Genomic DNA, 12,081 nt, shown 5'->3' on the forward strand with positions numbered 1-12,081 from the left:
TTGATTATCACGAATCTATCTTTACTAATTCCATCAAAGGAAGCACCGCCCTTGCGGCTCTAGCACTCATGCTCTATACATCAACCATCAGTTCCTCAAACAATATGGCCCTCTCCGCCATCCACATGCAGACAAAAACTCTTTCCTCAAAGCAGCCCAAATGCCTTAGACTATTCCAGATCTCATGCCCTTAAATGGGTCGCCACCAATCCCAGATACATCCATCTGTATAAATTTCTGAAATGAACTATCCAATTCACCAAACTCATTGATCTACGCTGTCGTTACCCCCAACAGTCCAAACCAAACTTATAAGTCCACCAGTCTCCATAGTTCAAATCATGTCTTTAAAATCTCTTCTAACCATTCATCATCTAGGTTCTTTCCAACCCATTAAGCCAGTACCTCAGCCCGAGTACCAATTCCAGGCATCCCTCTACCTCAACATTTAACATAACCCTCTAATCAGGATCTCTCGTCCCCTTAACCAAGGGTGGAATTAACTCAGCTCATCTATTGATAAATTCCTTGTCAGCTCGTACCTTCCTCAACTCTAGAGGATAACATCCTATACGCCTTTCATATAGTACCCTTATCTGTCCATACCTCACAGTAAACCATCACCGGTAACCTTACTGTTAAAACATCTAATTCAACCATCTCCCCAGAGAATCCGCTGTTCTTCTATCCCATCTCAACTAACAAACTCCACAGCTAACTCACACACTAGTGACCCTTTGCTGCTGCTCTCAGGGATAACTGGAGATCTCAACTCCAACTTACATCTAGAAACCCCTTTTTCAACACAATATCAGGTCCCCAAACCCTTCTAGGAACCAACAACTCGAGTTCATCTGTCAAAACTGACCAACTCCTGAACTCAGAGGTTCATACCCTGAACCAACTCACAACTAATTCCAAATATCCACAGGTATCATGCACCCAAAAAGCATAAATAGGCCAAAATCACAATGATAAACATTTAGCTACCAGATTTAACATCACTAAGTATATCCAGGTCTCAACATGCTTCATACAAGCCAATATATAGATATAACATATGAATTTAATCCGGAAAATTAGCCACATACACTCAATATGCGAACCATTATGCTAATATTCATCCATATGCATAATAGTATTATTCAGCATGCATCAATCTCAACATGCAATAATCAAGGGCCTAGCCCAACAGCATCTCATGCATATGCCATTTCATTCCTCATGCTCCATATAAAATAAGCAGGCAAACAGGGCATTCAAACATATATTCAGACATGTCAATTAATCATACCAACCAACCCTGAGTCGAGCTTGTCACTGACAGCGAGCGTACATGTTCGGTCGATCTCCAGAACCAATAAACCTTGGCTCGCTCTGATACCAAGTTGTAACGCCCTACTTCCTTAGAGCCGTTACTAAGTGAGTTTTTAAGACAAAACAGTGTGCAATGGACTCGCTAACCGAGGTTTTGAAACAAAAGTGTGACTAATTAAAAGTTAAGGCTGTAATCTTTGAAAATGCGTCATTTCATTAAAACCTCTATTATTAAACATTTGGGATCCCAAAATAAGGTTTGAAAACTAATTACATCTTGAAATAAGGTTACAGTTGAGAAATCATAAAATCATAGATTATTACAGCCATTTTCGAATAAACCCCCAACCAAAGCAGTCGGGTAGACCAAACATGTACACGTCGCTTCACGCTCTCCGTACTCATGGTTGGTTGACTCAGTCATTACCCATACCTGCAACACAGAGCACCCGTGAGCCGAAGCCCAGCAAGAAAACTCATGCAGAACATAACATATGCAATGTATACAGTTTTATCATAACAGATAATCCACAAATAAATAAGTCAACCATTTAGACTAAGCAAACACATGTATCCACCGGGCCCCGCCCTGATTATAGCATAACACATGAATCCACCGGGCCCCGCCCTGATTATAGCATCCCATGTGCTAGGTGTTACTTTCGGCCCACGGCCGCCCCGGCTTACGCCGTACTCGGCCCTTGCCGCTCATTTCATCATAATCACACATATAGCACATTCGAAATAATCATTCACACACATCATGATTCAATTAAGGTTTAAACATTTGCACATAATACAATCTGGGGCCATGTCCTAACCTCGGGTGTTATAGTTTTCTTACCTTTCCCTTCAATAGCTTAGATCACCTGACTCCTTGAGCACGATCCCACACGAGCCTTAGCGCACACCTAGGCACAAACATAGGTCAAAGTCAACACCGAACCCCAAGTCCGAATACCTAGCCTCGGGACCAATCCCGAGCCCCCGGGAAGTCCCAAATCCCCAAAACAAAGTGGCGGAATCGAGCCCCGAACCCTAGGTCAAAATCCCTCATCAAAAACCCAAAATTCACCTCTGTGAACAGTGCAGCGCTACAGCGCTCTAAAGAGGGCGCTGTAGCGCTACAAGCAGAACACTCCCCCCCAGAACAGGGGCTAGCGCTACAGCGCCCACTGACTAGCGCTGTAGCGCTAGTTGCAGCCCAGCAGAACCAAAAATCGCATCTTGCGATTTTCTCCTCCCATTTCAACTCCAAACTTGTCCAAACCTTTTCCAAACCCAAAATCAAACTTATACACACTCCACACTCATCCCAAACATCCCAAGAACTCAAAACCCAATCACATTCAACCCAAATCTCAAAATCTAGCATGATGAACTCAAAAACCAGAAATTCATTCAACAACAAAGTTAAAGGCTTAGAATTCTTACCATTGATGCAATTTCGACCTTGATTCAACCCTAGGCCTCCTTAGCTTGTTCATCCTCAAAGCTTGCCCAGAAATCCCCTAAAGTTCCCAACAACTCAGTTCAAAACACAGCTCAAACCAGCCAAAACCCTAAAACAGAAATCTCCAAGAACTTACCTCAAACTTCTGATGTGATCTTGCTAACCCCTAGCCAATCCTCAAGCCTAACCCAAGATCCTTGATGCTCAGCCTATCATTGCTCTCCACCAAGCTTTGCTCCAAGAAAAATGGAGGGAAAATGGTGCAAGAGTGCACAACCGAACCACCCCTCTGTTTTCCCTCTTCTTTTCCTTCTTTCCTTTATTTCTTTCTTTCCTTCAGCATTCACACTCTCTAACAATCCCACTCACAATATAAAGCCTTAAAAATCTATCTTTAAAGGTCAAATGACCAAAATGCCCACCCTATTAAATTCTAAACCTTTAAGTCCATAAAGGGGCGTTTTAGTCATAATACCCAAATTCCCACTAATTCCTCAAGTGTCCCTAATATTTTCCCGTTGCTTCCCAACACCTGATAAACCATCAAATAAGTACTCCCCATCATCAAGGTACATCTCACTCTATCCTCTGAATTCCTGTTCATACCCCCAGGCTCGCTCCGAGCCGGGTATAAATTCCCGCTAAGACTTTCCGCTAGCCTGCTCACTGGGATCGCCTCGAGTCACAAATCACAGAAACATCCACATCACGGTGTGGTCTCAACAATCATCACATATCAATACAGTTATGCCTAACATGGCCAAAATTACAATTATGCCCTTCTAACACGATCCGGGCCTACATGCATACTAATATACATAGTCATGCATCTCAGATAAACAATTAGTCATATAACATGCTTTAAATCACAATCATGCATTTAATTTATAAATATCACACATAAATCTCGTCATGCCCTCCTGGCACGCTAATCAAGGCCCTTAAGCCTTAATAGCGAAATTGGGTCGTTACACAGAGCAACCCTAAATGGTGGCCCCAGCTCTAACAGCCCTATATCTATAAAAGTGATATAACAAAATGATAAGCACGAGAAAACATAAGTAAAAGGTTTGGAAAACTTACTGTAAAGTGCTGATCGTGGAGGATGACGTGTTTCCGGAGACAGTGACAGCAGAATCACAGTCTTGAACAGGTGGAGGTGACATAGAAGTTTTTCCAATGGTAGAGCCGAGGTCACACTTTCAGGCAGGGGCGCAGAGATCAGACGCGTCGAAAAGAGACGACGACGAAGACAGAGTAATTGACAGAGAATTTCATCGGAAAGCTCGGACATAAAAAGTTCTCTCTGTGGGTTCGTTTGTTCAGAATGCGTAAAATTTGTAAATGAAAGTCTGGGGGTATTTATAAGGACCAAAAGCCTGTTTTTTATCTAACGGTTCAGAACGACCCCCTACATCAGACGGTCCCGGATCAGGCAGGGGTTTTAATTAGCCCACTCAAGTATCGGACTGCGGGTTCCCCAAGTCGCAATTCGCGCCACCTCGATCCAATGGTCCAAAAGAAAGGCATTTCAAAAGTCATCCCATCCAACGATCCTTAATGATGCAGAAATATTAAAGGATCCGATCGTGCAGATGGGACGCTTCGGAATTTACGCTGACGTTTGGTTGCCGACATGGTAACCAAGAGATTGTCTCCTAATCTGCCAGACGTGAGTACCATCAACGCGCCAGTTATAGGGGGACACATGTGTGTAGCATGAAGAAGTTAAGAGGTCGAGGATCATCCAAACGACCTTGAAGCAAACGAACCTGGGCTCTGGTAAACGAACTAGGGTCCTGGTAAATGGTTCGGGCCCTTGGGATTCGATCAGGGATGCTAACTCAAATGTTTTTTTATACAAGTTACCGGCTATCGATGATCCACGAAAACGGACCCGTCTCCTGAGGAATGAACCAGGATGTCGAGAATTGATCCGGGAATGGAAGCAAGCCTTCACTGCGCAAGCACAGATAAAGGCTTGGGGGGTAAATGTTATCCCATTTCCTCCCTCCCTTCTCGGGCCCGTACATTCAGTCCATGGGCCACCCTGAAGGGACCTAAGGCCCAGATCGGGCCCAATAGAGGAGATGAGTCACGACCGCACAAATATTGATACAGCTCAATGTTGTCCCAGAATGAAAGAGGGGATCGTGAGGTTGGCATGTTTCATTCTCTCGGACCCTTTGTATGATGTGCTCGGAATGCAGTAAGGATATTAATTCCTCCAAGTTTGAAAATGGACCGGGAGGATCGTAGATGATCTTGGATCCTGGTAAACGAACCAGGATCTTGGTTAATGAAGAGGGATGTTAGTAAACGAACTCGGACCTGGCGACCAGGTTGGGCGCGATAAGTTGTCCCTAATACTGACATCGCCCCAAGAAACACGAAGTTTTGTCCCCACAACTAACCTGCAGAAGAGGTTACATACGGAATGTACACCGTTATTCCAGAATCGTATCACCACTACTCTGACAGATCCTGTCCCCCGGATCTCCTTAAAAGCCCGTGTGAACCAAACTAGAGCTACGTACTGTTGTCGGCCTTTTGGCGTGGTTATGCTAGGGCCGACCCAATAGGCCCTGATTAGCGTATTCTACTTAATAAAATCTTTCGTATTAAGCCTCCATCAGCGAGCAAATGATGTTTATACTCCTATTGGGCCCTGATTAGTCCGGCCCAAACCCAAAGCATTCAACTGCCTATAAATATGAACAGTTGTGCACTGTGGAAGGGATCCGATTTTTCTCTTGTAAGCATACACTCTGCTCAAATTCAGGGAAATTTCATCACTAAAGCTACTAAAAGATTTAATACAATTGACTCGTGGGCTAAGGTTTTTTAACGCCCCAACCACGTAAAATTCCTTGTATGATAACTTATAACTCTTTCTTTCTAAACTCTTTTATCTGTTATAATTCTAGTTTCTGAAAAACTCGGTAAACAATACACAATCCAAATAGTGTATGTCCTTCAACATATGATAAAATAAATAAATAAATGATAACGATGATTGAATAAAATACATAACAAACCTCATGAATAAATTAAACTAAAACTTATAGTTACTAACGAAAACAAAAACATTTTAATCTTGGTAATAAAATAACGTAAAAAGAACATAATAGAGAGAAAACTAAATTAAGGGTGTTAGAATTTAGCCACTTGGAATAGTCTGTTAACTTACTTAACTGTTTTGATAGTTAGGTAGTTAGCTAGTTTTTTTTTCCCAACCTCTTGGAGCCCATATATGTGTCTATATATAGGTTCTTAATTCTCAGTTTTAGGTTACGATCTAGAGAGAGAATTTTGAGAAGAAAATAATGAGTGCAGAGGAATGTACAGGGACTGTGTGTGTCTGATCACAGCACCCTCAAGTGAGGAAATTTTGTAAGTGCATGACACCATTTCGAGTTTGATCTTTGAAGATCATCTTCTGTAATTTTGAGCTACATTTTAAATAAAGATTGGTCACAAGGTGGTTCCTCCCGAGGATTAGATCCAAACAATAACTTGTTTGTGATTGAACCTCGTTAATTCTGGTGTTCTCTGTGTTTAATGTTACAACATTGTCTTATAGCATCTGTTTACATATTTGGTTATTTTTTCTGGTTTTACTAAATTGTCATTTTGTGTTATTCCGCATTATTACTTAAACCAACTTGTTCTTGAAGTGTGTTTATTCACAACAAGTGGTATCAGAGCCAGGTTTGAGATCAAAGTTTCAAGAACCAAGTTTCAAGTTTCAAGAACTCGGCATCAATGGCATCAACCAGATTCGAAGTTGACAAATTCACAAGGACAAATGACTTCGGTCTTTGGAGGATTAAGATGAAGGCTCTTCTAGTTCATCAAGGCATCTCTGAAGCACTTGATGCTACTGCTCTCAAAGAGCTTGGAGATGACAAGAAAAATATTCAAGAAATCGAATCAAAGGCTCACAGTGCAATCTTGTTGAGCCTCAGAGATGAAGTACTTCAAGAAGTTTCTGATGAGACTACTGCAGAGGGTCTGTGGACAAAGCTTGCAACCATTTACATGAAGAAATCTCTGGCCAATAAACTCTATCTGAAGAAGAAGCCTACACGATGAGAATGGATGATTCCAAAGAGTTTAGGAAGCACCTGGACGAATTCAATAAAATTGTTCTTGATTTGAACAATATTAGGGTGAAGATAGTGGAAGAGGATCAAGCAATAATATTGCTAAGTTCATTGCCAAAGGCATATGAACATTTCGTGGACACCATTCTTTATGGGAAGGACACATTGACAATGGCAGAGGTGAAGGCAGCATTGAACTCGAAGGAAATTCAGAAGAAATCTGATGATTCTCACGACTCGAGTGGTGAGGGTCTGTTTATTAAAGGAAGATCAGAAAAGAAGGGTTTCAAGAAAACCAAAACAGGGAACAAACCAAAATCCAAATCAAGATTTCCCACAAACAAGAAATGTTTCTACTGCAAGAAAGATGGACATTTCAAGGATGAGTGCTATCTCTTGAAGAACAAATTGAATTGAGATAAGCAAAGGAATGGGGAAGCTGGTGTTGTGACACAGGGTTATGACTCTGCAGATGTGCTTACTGTGTCAACAACAGATTCTGGTGATGACTGGATCTTGGACTCAGGATGCTCCTTCCACATGACACAAACAAAGCTATGTTCAGTTCTCTTGAAGAGAAAACAGGGGGTACTGTACTGCTTGGAAACAACAAAGCATGCCAAATTCAAGGGATAGGGTTTGTTCAAATGAAAATGCATGATGGCATTATAAGATCTCTACAACAAGTCAGGTATGTTCCTGATCTTAAAAGAAATCTACTTTCAATTGGTGTGTTTGATTCTAATGGTTTTTCTGTCAAGATTGATAATGGTACTATGAAGATTTCTAGAGGATCTTTAATTGCAATCAAGGGAAAACTAAGTAATTGCCTGTACTACTTAGTTGGTAATGAAATTTCAGGTCAAGTCTCACTAGCAATCAATCAAGGCAGCAAGAATGATGTCAGACTATGGCATCTCAGACTTGGTCATGTAAGTGGGAGAGGGATGCAAGAATTAGACAAACAGGGTTTGTTCAAAGGTGGATTAAAGGGAAAACTGAGTTTCTCTGAAGAGTGTGTTTATGGCAAGTCGTGCAAGATATAATTCACACCTGGTATACATTCAACCAAAGCTAAACTCGACTATATTCACTTTGATCTGTGGGGTCCTTCTAAGATACAAACTTTGGGTGGAGCCAGTTATTTTTTGAGCATTGTGGACGATTATACAAGGAAGGTATGGGTATTTCTGTTAAAGAACAAGGATCATGCTTTCAACACTTTCACTATATGGAAGAAGCTCATTGAAAATCAGACAGGGTGCAAGATAAAGAAGCTAAGAACTGATAATGGTTTGGAGTTTTGCTCAAATCAATTCAAGGAATTTTGTAACACAGAGGGAATTGCTAGACACCTAACTGTTAAGGGTAACCCTCAGCAAAATGGACTTGCTGAGAGAATGAACAGAACTCTTATTGAAAGAGTAAGATGCATGCTACAGGGTGCTGGTCTTGGAAGATCATTTTGGGGAGAAGCTGTGAAAACAGCCAGCTATCTTATCAACAGATGTCCATCTGTTGCACTAAACTTCAAAACTCCTCAAGAAATATGGACAGGGAAACCACCAAGTTTTGAGCACCTGAAAGTTTTTGGTTGCACTGTCTATGCTCATATCAGGCAAGACAAGCTGCAACCAAGGGCACTAAAGTGCATGTTTCTAGGGTACCCTGATGGAGTTAAAGGCTACAAACTTTGGTGCCTTGAACCAGGGCATAAGAAATGTCTCATAAGCAGGAATGTCGTGTTTAGAGAAGATGAAATGGCCATGAAGTCAAAGAAGGATGCTACAGCAAGTTCATCACAGTCACAAGGTGACAACTTGTAGTTTGAGGTGGATCAAGGCATCCAATCTGGCCAAATTACAGAAGTTCCACCAGATGATGCAACAGAAGTTGAAATTGACATACACACAGATGCAACTCAAGGTGGATTAAGTACTTACCAGTTGGCTCGTGATAGAGTAAGAAGAGACATTAGAGCACCTGACAAATATGGCTATGCTGAGTTTACAGCATATGCACTAGCTGTTGCAGAAGAAATTGAAAGTGATGAACCTACTAGCTATGAAGAAGCCATTACAGGGAAGAATGGAAAAGCTTGGTCAAAGGCTACAGATGAAGAAATGAATTCTCTCAAGAAGAATAAGACCTGGACAGTTGTTCCTAGACCTGCAAACCAGAGGGTGATAGGCTGCAAATAGATTTTCAAGCAAAAGGATGGCATTCCAAGAATAGAAGGAACAAGATTCAAGGCTAGATTAGTTGCCATGGGGTTCTCACAACTAGAAGGGGTGGATTTTAATGACATATTCTCACCAGTTGTTAAGCAAACATCAATCGGGCTTATTATGTCAAAGGCAGCTGCATTTGACCTTGAGGTGGAGCAAATGGATGTTAGAACTGCTTTCCTACATGGTGATTTAGAAGAGAAAATCTACATGCAACAACCAGAGGGATATGAAAGTGGAGATCCAAATCAGGTGTGTCTCTTAAATAAGTCATTATATGGCTTAAAGCAAGCACCTAGGCAATGTAATTTAAAGTTTGATGAGTTCATGAGGAAAACTGGTTTTATCAAGAGTAAACATGATCCATGTGTTTACTATCTTAATCAGATTTATCTCTTATTGTATGTTGATGACATACTCATAGTTGGCAAAGACAAATCTGGTATAAACCGGTTAAAGCAGCAACTCAGTAGTGAGTTTGAGATGAAGGACCTAGGTGCAGCCAAAAGAATTCTAGGCATTGAGATTATTAGAAAAAGGCCACATACAATCACTCTGACTTAGGAAGGTTATCTCAAGAAAGTGATTGAAAAGTTTGGCATGAAAGATGCCAAACCTGTTTCTACACCTCTAGCACCTCATTTCAAGTTATCACAAGAACAATCTCCCAAAACAGAGGCAGAAATGGTGAAAATGGAGAAGGTTCCCTATGCTAGTTGTGTTGGTAGTCTCACGTATGCCATGGTCTATACAAGACCAGATCTTGCTCACTGTATGAGTGTAGTGAGCAGATTCATTGCTAATCCAGGAGATCATCATTGGTCTGCACTCAAGTGGATTCTGAGATATGTCAAAGGGACAATGAGTACAGGTCTGGTATATGGAGGTGAATCAGATCAAAAGGAAGAAGAAGTGACTGGATTTTTAGACTCTGATTATGCTGCAAATCTAGACACAAGGAAGTCATTAACTGGTTATGTGTTTACAGCCTTAGGAGGTTGTGTAAGTTGGAAATCAAATTTGCAAAAGGTTGTAGCACTCTCATCACATGAGGCAGAATACATGGCTGCAACTGAAGCCATTAAAGAAGCTTTATGGATCAAAGGTTTGACAAAAGAAATGGAATACAATTCAGACAACATCACAGTGCATTGTGACAATCAAAGTGCACTCCATTTGATGAAAAACCCCATGTTCCATGAGAGATCAAAGCATATAGACATAAAGTTGCACTTTATTAGAGATATTATAGTTGCCAAGAAATTTGGTGTGAAGAAGATCAATACACATGTCAATCCAGCTGACATGTTTACCAAACCAGTTACAAGAGAAAAGTTTAGGCTATGCCTAAGCTTACTGAAGATTGAAGGAAGATAGTTGCCTCTATTAAGAGGCACTCTCAATGTTTGATGGAACGACCAAATTCTTTATTTTTTATTTTTTTTAGCTCAATTTTATAGTGTTACCAAGTGACTAAATTAGGTGGAATTGTTAGAATTTAGCCACTTGGAATAGTCTGTTAACTTACTTAACTGTTTTGATAGTTAGGTAGTTAGCTAGTTTTTTTTCCCAACCTCTTGGAGCCCATATATGTGTCTATATATAGGTTCTTAATTCTCAATTTTAGGTTACGATCTAGAGAGAGAATTTTGAGAAGAAAATAATGAGTGCAGAGGGATGTACAGGGACTGTGTGTGTCTGATCACAGCACCCTTAAGTGAGGAAATTTTGTAAGTGCATGACACCATTTCGAGTTTGATCTTTGAAGATCATCTTCTGTAATTCTGAGCTACATTTTAAATAAAGATTGGTCACAAGGTGGTTCCTCCCGAGGATTAGATCCAAACAAGAACTTGTTTGTGATTGAACCTCGTTAATTCTGGTGTTCTCTGTGTTTACATATTTGGTTATTTTTTTCTGGTTTTACTAAATTGTCATTTTGTGTTATTCCGCATTATCACTTAAACTAACTTGTTCTTGAAGTGTGTTTATTCACAACAAAGGGAGAGAGAGAGAACAAAGTGTACAAAGAAAGGAAAGAAGAACTTAAGATAGATATGTAAGGAGAATGAGGAATAAGGTGAATAAGAAAGAAAGCAAATTGAGGAGTGAATGAAGAAGAACATATGGTACTCTAAGAGTCGAAATTGAAGTAAATATTAAAAAAAAAATGTATGTCAAATGCTACGTGAATAGTTGTCGAAATAATAATAATAATAATAATAATAATTATTATTATTATTATTATTATTATTAAATTTAAAAGGATATTTTTTTACTAATTGACCCTCATATTTAAATAAACCTAAAATTAAGATTTCGTGAAAAAAAATATATTAAAAATAATAATTGATTAACGATTTAAATGCTAAAAATTTATATTATGAACTTAAGTATAAAGAGCATGAACAATTATAAATTTTCATTGCAAAATAATTCAATCCAATATTTTGAATAAAAAAATTAGTTTTTAGAAAATAATTATAATAAGTGATAATAGTAAAATTTATTTTTTAAACGAGACAAATCTTAATCAATATTATTAAGGAAATAAAATATTATATATAAGATTGTTAGTATCAGGTTAAAGGCGGCTTCTTAATGCTTATTAATTATTTTTAGTTAATTATTAAATTAGTCACAATGATTCAATTCAATAATGATACAATATTTAAAATTAATCTAATCATCAGTGGTTACATATATTGATGTATCATTGATTACTTACCCATACATATATTTATATATTTATAAGCATTGTGTATAATATCAGAACTCCTTGTTAACACTAAAAAAAATAATTTTTATTTAATTAATTAAAATTTTGAAAATTAAATTTAAAATAGTGTTTAATAATTTTATTTTTATTTATTATTTTTTAAAAAAATTAATTAAAATTTATTAAATTTTAAAAATAAAAATTTTCATTTTCAAATTTTTTTTAAAATAATTTTTAATTTTTTTTCTTCTCTTCCTT

This window comes from Humulus lupulus, chromosome 5, assembly GCF_963169125.1.
Source record: "Humulus lupulus chromosome 5, drHumLupu1.1, whole genome shotgun sequence".
In the NCBI taxonomy this organism is placed as follows: Eukaryota; Viridiplantae; Streptophyta; class Magnoliopsida; order Rosales; family Cannabaceae; genus Humulus; species Humulus lupulus.